Source organism: Phocoena sinus, chromosome 4 (assembly GCF_008692025.1).
Source record: "Phocoena sinus isolate mPhoSin1 chromosome 4, mPhoSin1.pri, whole genome shotgun sequence".
NCBI classification, from domain to species: domain Eukaryota; kingdom Metazoa; phylum Chordata; class Mammalia; order Artiodactyla; family Phocoenidae; genus Phocoena; species Phocoena sinus.
In genome coordinates, this window is record NC_045766.1 from 98,877,061 (window position 1) to 98,890,570 (window position 13,510).

Genomic DNA, 13,510 nt, shown 5'->3' on the forward strand with positions numbered 1-13,510 from the left:
ATTAGGAACAAGTACGGTTTTGTGTGGCTGTACCAGTTGTCCTCTGACCTTGGGGCTGCAGAGGCCCATGCATGTTGCTGCTCTTTCTCTCCTAGGGGCCACTTCGGGGGAGTTTCTCAGAGACCCCCCCGACCCTCTGCAGACTTTCAGACTGCAGTTCTTTTAGCATGAGAAGTCAATGTCTCTCCTTCAGCTGTCTGCTTACCCCTTCCCCCTCAGTGCCTGTGTTGCTGGCAGGCTGGCTCGTCTCCGTTGGGGTCCTAGTGATCTCAGGTTGTTCAGGAGTTCTCATTTACTAGGATCCCAGGTCAGCTCCTTCTGGGGGGAGGACATCTAGTCCCCAGGAAACAAGAAGAGCTAATGAATAAATACTTGGATGGTGGGAATGCAGGTCTCCCCCAACTCAAACTGGGGTCTCGTTGCTTTGCCGCATCAGTCCCATCCAGCCAAGCCCTTACAGCTTTTAGCTTTTCAAGGGTGAGTCAGATATTCTTCCATAGGTTTCTCAAGCTCCAGTGGGCACTTGCCCAGCTCCCTGAGTAAAGCCCCTCTCAAGTGACTAAGCCCAGTGAGGGGGAGGCAAGCCCCTCCCACCACAACGGGTGGGACTAGGGGAAGCCCAGAGCCTTCAGCTTGTCTCTCCAGAGATGTCTGTCTTCTATTTCTCCAAACTCTCATGAATCCCCGAGGCTCTTATAAATCTTTGAGGGGAGTCATGAGCTAAAAGTCACAAGATCTGTTTTTAGACCATCCCCTGCAAATCCTCACAGGGGTCCAACATCTCAATTTGGAACGTGGAGCTTCTGATAAAACTAAACTGAGGTAACAGTATACATTACATTTGAATCCTGTTAAACAGTATTAAATTTTAATAATTTTGTTTAACATCTTCCTTCCTTGGACAACTTAAAACCCATGAGAGCAGAAATCTTGTCAGACTTAACTCATAGAACCCAGTGCTTGGCACAGTGCCTAGAATATAATAAGATGCTCAATAAATACTTAGTGAATGATGCATGAATCAATAAATAAAATTCTTATCTTTCTTGAAAGATACGAACTAATCTTGTAAGTCTGGTGAGCCACAATACTCATTTTTCAGAGGTGAGTGCATAGAGGTACACACAATTATTAAATTTTGAGACTCGTGTTTCCTTTAATCAGTCCTCAAGTAAGAGTTACTTTCTTGGTGTGTTATTTCCTCAGGAGGAGAGTAATAAATCTATTTCAAAAATTATTATCTCCCTCTAAGTAGAGGCTACATATTTAAATATGGTTAGTTAAGTAGAAGAAAAAATTGAGAGGGAGAAGGATTGTGAAGAATGAAGTTCTACTTAGTTTAATATTAGTCAATTATATTAGCCAGTTAATGTTAATTATAGTTAATATTAGTCAATTTATACACTATAAATAGGCTGTACCATTTTCTTTCCTTTTTTAATGTCCTGCATTTGATAAATTTCGGAGGAGCAGGGATTGTGCCTGTGTAATTCTTTTTACTGTGTGTTGCCCTATATCATTTCCCACTCTAAGAGGAAGTAAACTCAGTACATACTTTCCTGATGATGACAGGAAGAGACGACACACTTTACAGGAGGGGATGAAGAGGAGAGAGTGGAGAGTGTAACGAAGGACAGCCCTCAGGTTGCTGAGGAAACTCTGCCAAAGCTGTCATCTCTTTGGTGCTCATAGCTTGCCCCTGCAAGGATTCTTGTCATGATAAATTTCAGGCTTACGTTTTTCTTGTGACAATGTAAGACTAAGAGAACATTCGGGTGATGCATTCTCTGGGGAGTCGCACTCCTAGTTCAGCCAACATAGCACCGAGAAGATAACTTGTCTCATGGCCTTTCTCCCTGCCACATCTAGCTGTGATTCTTCCAGTGCAGCCTGGCTTCCTCAGGCTGCCCTGGCCTTCCAGGAACCACATTTAGGGCATCATCTTGCCTTCGGTGTGTGAGAGTAATGGCTTCCTAGAATTGTGCCTCATTCTTCTGGGCTGCTTCCTGCTGAATAGCTGGTAAAGTAGCGATTGAATTGATTTATGCTACTGAGATAATGAGTCACACCTTCCAGGTAAGTTATTTCCATTTCAATACCTGGACTTTCAATACCATAATCCTAATTTTTTGCTTCTGTCCTTCTCCCTTTCTTCCTGCTTTTCTTTCTTAATATAATTTTTGAGCACCTCACCTGCCGCCAGGCATTGGAGTAGGCCCTGGGGATGCAGACTGCACCCCTACTTTCATGGCAGTCATGTGGAACATAGGCTACCACTAAACTATGGAAGCATAATATATTTCATTTTTGAATCCATGAACAGTGTCCCCAACCATTCAATCATGCTCTTACTTGCTCATCTGGCAGGAAAGATAAAATCTATTCACCATGTTTGTCTCAACAGTCTAATGGTGGAATATGTTGTTGCTATGGAGATGAAGAAATATTTTGACTAGGAGAATAGTTTAGAGCCCCTCAAATTACATTTCTTGGCCTACCCGTAGAGCTAGTCTCTACATAGCTGTCTTCCAGGGATGAATAATCCAGTTTGCCCTGTCCTGTTGTCTCTAGCTGTGATAACCTCAAGCAACTCTTTTAGAGTATGTTCCACATTTATTGCAAATATGCTAAATGTATGTCCCCCACCCTCCACTTTGTAGATGACATACTAGGAAGCTTAAGTACCTGGGCTTAGATGCCCTAACCTGCCCATCAGAATGTCTCAGTGTGTTCCCTCTCATTTACCCTCTCTGGTTTTATGAAGAACTAGTTCCACACAAAGGCATATCTCTCCATGAAATCATGTTTTTTAAATTTCTCAGAAATTTTTTCTTTTAACAGAAAGTTTTGGATTTTTATTTCATTTTTAAAATTTCATATATATTCTTTTATCCTTATCTTCTAAAGGGAGTATCAAAGAAAATAGATCTGTAAGTAATATCAGGATGCAATGACTCATTTCTCCAAAACTAGCATACTAATTTGAGAATACACTCTTTCCCACATTAGCATTTGGCTTTCCTTCCTGTATAAAAGGGAGTTTACTTTCCTGTTAACACATGAAACAGGACTAACTGTTTTTTTGTTTTTTCTGTTCCCTGGGATTGATATTGATTCACCAACAAAAACTAAACATAAAATTATAATAAAAAGAGATGAATATCATTTAAGTAAAGTAGTAAGTTCGTCTTTAATAAAAAGATAACATACACTTGCTTAAAATGAATTATATTGACTATTATTCCATCATATTTCTATCAAGTTCATACTTAAACTCCTGCCCAATAAAAATTTATTTTTAAAAAAGAAATTACAGCTCAACAGTTATCTACTGTATAAGATTTTCCTTTTAAAAACTGAATTAATGTATTTAGCTTATTTATTGTTGGTTATTTTGCTTTTTAAATAACCATTATATATATGACTATATATTAATTAACCAATGAATTAATAAATTACCCCTTCTGGGCCTTTTTGCTCATTTCTCTTCTATTTAACATTTTCACTATAAAAGGTGACCTGAAACAGTGAGAAATTGTTCAAATCAGTATATTTTATAGTTTATAATAGCAAGTTGGTAAATGTTTTTACTACAAGTATGGAAATAGTGAAGTATAATGAGAGGCAGTATTTTGAAATGCAAGTTACACAGTCAAATATTCAGAGAGGCCAGGCAGGTGGCACAAAAAGAACTAATTGTTGCCAGATATCCCAGTTTTTCAAGAGCAGCTGTAATTTGCTTTTATAAATTTTCTCCTGATTTTTGAATCTTGGAAATTAATGTTAAAAAATACTGTGCTGTTCTGCACTGCCAACAGTTCTAAACTGTTCTGTGCAACCCTCTGGATGATCTGTTGTGACTTATGTGATAGTTGAGAATGTGGGTTTTGTAGTTGGCTTGGGGTTCAGAACACAAATACTACTGTGGGACCCCGAGCAAATGACTCGCCATACTGCACTTCATTTTCTTACCTGTCACATGGGGGTAATAACTGTATCTCTCTCATAGTATTTTGGCTTATTGGGAGCATGGGAGTTAGGGGACATGTGAGGCACTCCAAGTCTGAAAAGCTGAATTCTCTTGGAGTTCACTGCTTTGTTCTTTGTTTCACAACAGCCCTCTTAACATTTACCCAGGGGAAAACAAATTTTATGAAGAATAAGTGAGCTAAGCTGTCCTTAACATTCTCCCTTCAAACTCAGCCCTTGAGGTACCCTCAGCCCTGCCTTACCATCTTTCTCAACTCTTCTAAATTGTTCTGGCCAACACAGTATATCTCAGTCCACAAGCTCTTCTTCTTTTTTAAAAATAAATGTATTTATTTACTTTTGGCTGTGTTGGGTCTTCGTTGCTGTGCGCAGGCTTCCTCTAGTTGCGGTGAGCGGGGGCTACTCTTCGTTGCGGTGCACGGACTTTTCATTGTTGTGGCTTCTTGTTGTGGAGCACAGGCTCTAGGCGTACAGGCTTCAGTAGTTGTGGCACGTGGGCTCAGTAGTTGTGGCTCACGGGCTCTAGAGGACAGGCTCAGTAGTTGTGGTGCACAGGCTTAGTTGCTTGGCGGCATGTGGGATCTTCCCGGGCCAGGGCTCGAACCTGTGTCCCTTGCATTGGCAGGCGGCTTCTTAACCACTGCGCCACCAGGGAAGCCCCACAAGCTCTCCTTACAGTGTAGTGTTGACACTCTTCCCATCAACTGTTCTATGTTTCCTCTCCTTAAATGAGAGTAAAATGTAGTGACTGCCTACAGCAGCCATGCTGTAAGGAAACCCAGGTGTATTTGTTTCCTGGCACTGCCATAACAAAGTACCACAGAAAGGTACCTTAAAACAACAGAATTTTATCATCTAACAGACCTGGAGGCTGGAAGTTTGTAATCAAGGTGTTGGCAGGGCCACACTCCTGCCGGAATCATTCGTTGCCTCTTTCTGTCTCCTGGTGGTTTGCTAGCACTCCTTGACATTCCTGACTTAGGTGTATCACTCCAATCCTCCATCTTCACAAGGCATTCTCCCTGTGTCTCTCTGCATTGTCTTCCCTCTGCATATCTGTCTCTGTGTCCCCTTTTTATAAAGGACACTAGTCATATTGGATTGGGGTCCATCCGAATGACCTCATTTTAACTTGATTACTTCTGTAAAGATCTTATTTCCCAAAATTCGACTTTTAGCACCAGATCACAAGGAGAGGCCACATGTTGGCTTAGGTCTCATCTGACAACCAGTATCAATGGCCAGTCACACAAGCGAAGGAGCCTTTGAGACGACTCTGGTCCCAGCCACCATGTAACTGCAACAAGATGATAAATATTGAGCAAGAACTTGCCTAGATAAGCACAGGCAACCCCCCAAACCATGATAGATGATAATATAGTGATTTTTTTGTTGCCGTAAGTCATTGAGTTTTGGGACCATGCAACAATAAATAACCGGAGCATAAGTCACGGTGAGATGGCAAAATTTTGTCCCCACAGGGGCCCAATATACCCCACGGTTACAAAGCTCTTTTAGGACCTGTGGCTGCATCAGGCCAGCTCTGCTTCTTGTCTAGGCCTGCTCTGGCATTTTTCAAAGTCTTACCATTTTTAGATGCCTAAAGCCTCATTTTTCACCTTTGGCCAACAATTCTCTCATTCCTTGTAAGCAGCAATCAATATGCACCTTTCCTTTAGGTCCTTGCTTGGCATTTATGGTGTATAGTTGATTTACAGTGCTGTGTTAATTTCTGCTGTACAGCAAAGTGATTCAGTTGTATGTATATACATTCTTTTTCATATTCTTTTCCATTATGGTTTATCAAAGGATATTGAATAAAGTTCCCCGTGCTATACAGTAGGACCTTGTTTTTTATCCATTCTATATATAATAGTTTGCATCTGCTGGTCCCAAACTCCCAATCCATCCTTCCCCAACACTCCTTCCCCCTTGGCAACCGTTAAGTCTGTTCTCTATGTCTGTGAGTCTGTTTCTGTTTTGTAGATAAGTTCTTTTGTGTCATATTTTAGATTCCACATGTAAGTGATAGAATATAGTATTTGTCTTTCTTTTTCTGGCTTACTTCACTTAGTTTGATAATCTCTAGTTCCATCCATGTTGCTGCAAATGGGACACAGAGACCGAAAACAGCTTGGAATTTCAAATGTTTGGAACTAACGTACCCTTCCTCAAAAATGCTAACTTAGTTTTCTACTATAAATGCTGGAAGTGGAAAGGAGCAAAAGTTCAAGCTTAACATAATGTTATCAATGTTTTAAAATTCATATTTTCTTTTTATCAGTGTAATTTGCAGAATTTTGGAAGTCAGATAATTTTAAATGGCTTAAAATGAAAAATAGCATCTGTACCTTCACCCCAATTTCTGCCCTCTCCAACCCTCAACCATTTTCAACTCTCCTAATTTTTTTTCTGGATTCACTTTTATATTTCTAAGTGATGTGGTTATACTGCTATTTTATAGTTTCTTAGTTATAGATGTTTCTGTAGAGGAGTATATAGCTCTCTCACTATACAACAGCGCTCCTCAGAGAATACTCTTTCACTCCCCTTACCCACTCAATAAAATTAAATCACCATTTTGGTTAAATCAGTAGTCATTATTTCTATTCATATGGATATGTATTTATTGCTCATAGTTATGCCATGTAATGGACTATGATATCACCTTTTTCTTATTCAAAAAATTTCCCCTTAGGTTAATAAGGCCTTTTTTTCCTACCATTTTGACACAAAATTGTTTGCCAGAAGTATAATCAACTAATTAATTAATTCTAACATTTTTATTAAATAAATTCGACATGTAACATCGTGTAAGTTTAAGATGTATAGTGTATTCAGTATATTTATATATTGTAATATAATTGCCATTGTTACAATATTTATCACATTACATAATTATACTACAATATTATTGTGTATATTCATTATACTGTGCATTAGGGCTCTATATGCATTAGATCTCTATTTGTTACAAGTCTGTGGCCTTAAACACCATCACTGCCCCCCACTCCCACGCCAACCCCCTGGTAACCACCATCTTACTCTCTGTTTTTTACAAGATTGATTTTTTTGGGGGGTTCCGCATATAAGTGATAATATTTGTCTTTGTCTGACTTATCTCACTTAGCATAATGTACTCAAGGTCCATCCATATTGTTGCAAATGGCAGGATATCTTCCTTTCTTATGACAATGGAATCCATTGTGTATATATACCACATCTTTTTTTATCCATTCATCCGTTGATGGGTATTTGGGTTGTTTCCATATCTTGGCTATTGTGAATAAAACTGTAATAAACGTTGCATTGCAGAGCAGGTATCTTATCAAAATCCTGTTTTCATTCCCTTTGGATATATATGCAGAAGTAGAATTGCTGGGTTGGTAAATCTACTTTTAATTTTTTGAGGAACTTCCATATTGTTTTCCACAGTGGTTGGACCAATTTACATTTCTATCAACAATGTAAAAGGGTTCCCTTTTCACTACATCCATTCCAGCACCTGTTGTCTCCTGTGTTCTTGATGACAGCCATTCCAACAGATGTGAGGTGATATCTTGCTGTGTTGTGTTTTTTTGTTTTGTTTCGTTTTGTTGTTTTATTTATTTAGTTATTTATTTTTTGCCGTACGCGGGCTTCTCACTGTTGTGGCCTCTCCCGTTGCGGAGCACAGGCTCCAGATGCGCAGGCTCAGCGGCCATGGCTCACGGGCCCAGCCGCTTCGTGGCATGTGGGATATTCCCGGACCGGGGCACAAACCCGTGTACACTGCATCAGCAGGCGGACTCTCAACCACTGTGCTACCAGGGAAGCCCCTTGCTATGGTTTTGATTTGCATTTCCCTGAATGATCAGTGATGTTGAGCATCTTTTTAAAACCTTCAGCACATAAAAGAGGCAATTAACAAGATGAAAAGACAACCTACAGAATGGGAAAACATTTTTGCAAACCATATATCCAGTAAGGGCTTAATGCCTAAAATATATAAAGAACTTGTAAAACTTAATAACAAAAAACAATCTGATTTTAAAATGGGCTGAAAAACTAAATAGGCATTTTTTTTTTTCCAAAGAGGATATCAGAATGGCCAACAGCAACATTAAATATTTAAATCAAAACACTTCTCTGGAGCTCTCTCACTCTACTCCAGTTTTAATCATTGTTTTCTTTTGTCTTAAGATTTCACTTCACAATTATCCTGGGAATTCATCTTGTATTTATTAATACATAAATATTTTCCAAGAAGGAATTATTTCTATGATAATTTTTTTCATATTATTTGATAGGATAATGATAACTCTTATTATTTGAATGTTGGAGCTCCTGAATATAAACTGCTGGTCTTTTTTTCTTTAATTTTCAATCATTTTGTTCCACTTTCTAAAATATTAGGCCAGCTTTACCTTTAAACTCAATTGACTTTTAAAAATTTCTGCTATTATAATTTATATTTTACATATAATATATTTATAATATATAATATATATAATCTATTTATAAATATATATAAAATATATTTATATTTTACTGAATGAATACAAAAAATAGAATTTCTGTTAAATAGCTTCTCTTCTACTTTGGATGCCATATCTTTTAAATTTGCCATGAATTATAATTTTATTGAAATTTTATTTTCTTACCTGATTTGTTCCTTTCTTTAAAGTTTTTTTTTCTTTATTGGAGTATAATTGCCTTAAAATGGTGTGTTAGTTTCTGCTTTATAACAAAGTGAATCAGTTATACACATATATATGTTCGCATATCTCTTTCCTCTTGTGTTTCCCTCCCTCCCACCCTCCCTATCCAACCCCTCCAGGCGGTCACAAAGCATGGAGCTTATCTCCCTGTGTTATGCGGCTGCTTCCCACTAGCTATCTACCTTACGTTTGGTATTGTATATATGTCCATGCCTCTCTCTCGCTTTGTCACAGCTTACCCTTCCCCTCCCCATATTCTCAAGTCCATTCTCTAGAAGGTCTGTGTCTTTATTCCTGTCTTACCCCTAGGTTCTTCATGACATATTTTTCCCTTAAATTCCATATATATGTGTTAGCATACGGTATTTGTCTTTCTCTTTCTGACTTACTTCACTCTGTATGACAGACTCTAGGTCTAGCCACCTCATTACAAATAGCTCAATTTCGTTTCTTTTTATGGCAGAGTAATATTCCATTGTATATATGTGCCACATCTTCTTTATCCATTCATCCGATGATTGACACTTAGGTTGTGTTTCCATCTCTGGGCTATTGTAAATAGAGCTGCAATGAATATTTTGGTACATGATTCTTTTTGAATTATGGTTTTCTCAGGGTATATGCCCAGTAGAGGGATTGCTGGGTCATATGGTAGTTCTATTTGTAGTTTTTTAAGGAGCCTCCATACTGTTCTCCATAGTGGCTGTATCAATTTACATTCCCACAAACAGTGCAAGAGGGTTCCCTTTTCTCCACACCCTCTCCAGGATTTATTATTTCTAGATTTTTTGATGATGGCCATTCTGACTGGTGTGAGATGATATCTCATTGTAGTTTTGATTTGCATTTCTCTAATGATTAATGATGTTGAGCATTCTTTCATGTGTTTGTTGGCAGTCTGTATATCTTCTTTGGAGAAATGTCTATTTAGGTCTTCTGCCCATTTTTGGATTGGGTTGTTGGTTTTTTGTTATTGAGCTGCATGAGCTGCTTATAAATTTTGGAGATGAATCCTTTGTCAGTTGCTTCATTTGCAAATATTTTCTCCCATTCTTAGGGTTGTCTTTTGGTCTTGTTTATGGTTTCCTTTGCTGTGCAAAAGCTTTGAAGTTTCATTAGGTCCCATTTGTTTATTTTTGTTTTTATTTCCATTTCTCTAGGAGGTGGATCAAAAAGGATCTTGCTGTGATTTCTGTCATAGAGTGTTCTGCCTATGTTTTCCTCTAAGAGTTTGATAGTTTCTGGCCTTACATTTAGGTGTTTAATCCATTTTGAGCTTGTTTTTGTGTATGGTGTTAGGGAGTGATCTAATCTCATACTTTTACATGTACCTGTCCAGTTCTCCCAGCACCACTTATTGAAGAGGCTGTCCTTTCTCCACTGTACATTCCTGCCTCCTTTATCAAAGATAAGGTGACCATATGTGCATGGGTTTCTCTCTGGGCTTTCTCTCCTGTTCCATTGATCTATCTTTCTGTTTTTGTGCCAGTACCATACTGTCTTGATTACTGTAGCTTTGTAGTATAGTCTGAAGTCAGGGAGCCTGATTCCTCCAGGTCCGTATTTTGTTCTCAAGACTGCTTTGGCTATTCGGGGTCTTTTGTGCTTCCATACAAATTGTGAAATTTTTTGTTCTAGTTTTGTGAAAAATGTCAGTGGTAGTTTGATAGGGATTGCATTGAATCTGTAGATTGCTTTGGGTAGTAGAGTCATTTTCACAATGTTGACTCTTCCAATTCAAGAACATGGTATATCTCTCCATCTATTTGGATCATCTTTAATTTCTTTCATCAGTGTCTTATAATTTTCTGCATACAGGCCTTTTGTCTCCTTAGGTAGGTTTATTCCTAGATATTTTATTCTTTTTGTTGCAGTGGTAAATGGGAGTGTTTTTTGATTTCACTTTCAGATTCTTCATCATTCGTTTATAGGAATGCCAGAGATTTCTGTGCATTTATTTTGTATCCTGCTACTTTACCAAATTTATTGATTAGCTCTAGTAGTTTTCTGGTAGCATCTTTAGGATTCTCTATGTATAGTATCATGTCATCTGCAAACAGTGACAGCTTTACTTCTTCTTTTCCAATTTGGATTCCTTTTATTTCCTTTTGTTCTCTGATTGCTGGGGCTAAAACTTCCAAAACTATGTTGAATAAGAGTGGTGAGGGTGAGCAACCTTGTCTTGTTCCTGACCTTAGTGGAAATGGTTTCAGTTTTTCACTATTGAGGATGATGTTGGCTGTGGGTTTGTCATATATGGCCTTTATTATGTTGAGGAAAGTTCCCTCTATGCCTACTTTCTGCAGGGTTTTTATCATAAATGGGTGTTGAATTTTGTCAAAAGCTTTCTCTGCATCTATTGAGATGATCATATGGTTTTTGTCCTTCAATTTGTTAATATGGTGTATCACGTTGATTGATTTGCATATATTGAAGAATCCTTGCATTCCTGGAATAAACCCCTCTTGATCATGGTATATGATCCTTTTAATGTGCTGTTGGATTCTGTTTGCTAGTATTTTGTTGAGGATTTTTGCATCTATGTTCATCAGTGATATTGGCCTGTAGTTTTCTTTCTTTGTGATATCCTTGTTTGGTTTTGGTATCAGGGTGATGGTGGCCTCGTAGAATGAATTTGGGAGTTTTCCTCCCTCTGCTATATTTTGGAAGAGTTTGAGAAGGATAGGTGTTAGCTCTTCTCTAAATGTTTGATAGAATTCGCCTGTGAAGCCATCTGGTCCTGGGCTTTTGTTTGTTGGAAGATTTTTCATCACAGTTTCAATTTCAGTGCTTGTGATTGGTCTGTTCATATTTTCTATTTCTTCCTGCTTCAGTCTTGGCAGCTTGTGCATTTCTAAGAATTTGTCCATTTCTTCCAGGTTGTCCATTTTATTGGCAGAGACTTGCTTGTAGTAATCTCTCATGATCTTTTGTATTTCTGCAGTGTCAGTTGTTACTTCTCCTTTTTCATTTCTAGTTCTATTGATTTGAGTCTTCTCTCTTTTTTTCTTGATGAGTCTGGCTAATGGTTTATCAATTTTGTTTGTCTTCTCAAAGAACCAGCTTTTAGTTTTATTCATCTTTGCTTTCGTTTCCTTCATTTCTTTTTCATTCATTTCTGATCGGATTTTCATGATTTCTTTCCTTCTGCTAACTTTCGGGTTTTTTTGTTCTTCTTTCTCTAATTGCTTTAGGTGCAAGGTTAGGTTGTTTACTCAAGATGTTTCCTGTTTCTTAAGGTAGGATTGTGTTGCTATAAACTTCTCTCTTAGAACTGCTTTTGCTGCATCCCATAGATTTTGGGTTGTCGTGTCTCCATTGTCATTTGTTTCTAGGTATTTTTTTAATTACCTCTTTGATTTCTTCAGTGATCACTTCATTATTAAGTAGTGTATTGTTTAGCCTCCATGTGTTTGTATTTTTTACAGATCTTTTCCTGTAATAGACATCTAGTCTCAAAGCGTTGTGATTGGAAAATATAGTTGATACAATTTCAATTTTCTTAAATTTACCGAGGCTTGATTTGTGACCCAAGATATGATCTATTCTGGAGAATGTTCCATGAGCACTTGAGAAAAATGTGTATTCTGTTGTTTTTGGATGGAATGTCCTATAAATATCAATTAAGTCCATCTTATTTAATGTATCATTTAAAGCTTGTGTTTCCTTATTTATTTTCATTTTGGATGATCTGCCCATTGTTGAAAGTGGAGTGTTAAAGTCCTCTGCTATGAATGTGTTACTGTCAATTTCCCCTTTTATGACTGTTAGTATTTGCCTTATGTATTGAGGTGCTCCTATGTTGGGTGCATAAATATTTACAATTGTTATATCTTCTTCTTGGATCAATCCCTTGATCATTATGTAGTGTCCTTCTTTGTCTGTTGTAATAGTCTTTATTTTAAAGTCTATTCTGTCTGATATGAGAATTGCTACTCCAGCTTTCTTTTGGTTTCCATTTGCATGAAATATCTTTTTCCATCCCCTTACTTTCTGTCTGTATGTATCTCTAGATCTGAAGTGGGTCTCTTGTAGACAGCAAATATATGGGTGTTGTTTTTGTATCCATTCAGCCAATCTGTGTCTTTTGGTGGGAGCATTTAGTCCATTTCCATTTAAGGTAATTATTGATATGTATGTTCCTATTCCCATTTTCTTAATTGTTTTGGGTTCGTTATTGTAGGTCTTTTCCTTCTCTTGTGTTTCTTGCCTAGAGAAATTCCTTTAGCAGTTGTAAAGCTGGCTTGGTGGTGCTGAACTCTCTCAGCTTTTGCTTGTCTGTAAAGGTTTTAATTTCTCCATCAAATCTGAATGAGATCCTTGCTGGGTAGAGTAATCTTGGTTGCAGGTTTTTCTCCTTCATCACTTTAAATATGCCCTTCAAGTCCCTTCTGGCTTGCAGAGCTTCTGCTGAAAGATCTGCTGTTAACCTTATGGGGATTCCCTTGTGTGTTATTTGTTGTTTTTCCCTTGCTGCTTTTAATATGTTTTCTTTGTATTTAATTTTTGACAGTTTGATTAAAATGTGTCTTGGCGTATTTCTCCTTGGATTTTTCCTGTATGGGACTCTCTCTGCTTCCTGGACTTGATTAACTATTTCCTTTCCCATATTAGGGAAGTTTTCAACTATAATCTCTCCAAATATTTTCTCAGTCCCTTTCTTTTTCTCTTCTTCTTCTGGAACCCCTATAATTCGAATGTTGGTGCATTTAATGTTGTCCCAGAGGTCTCTGAGACTGTCCTCAGTTCTTTTCATTCTTTTTTCTTTATTATGCTCTGCAGTAGTTATTTCCACTATTTTATCTTCCAGGTCACTTATG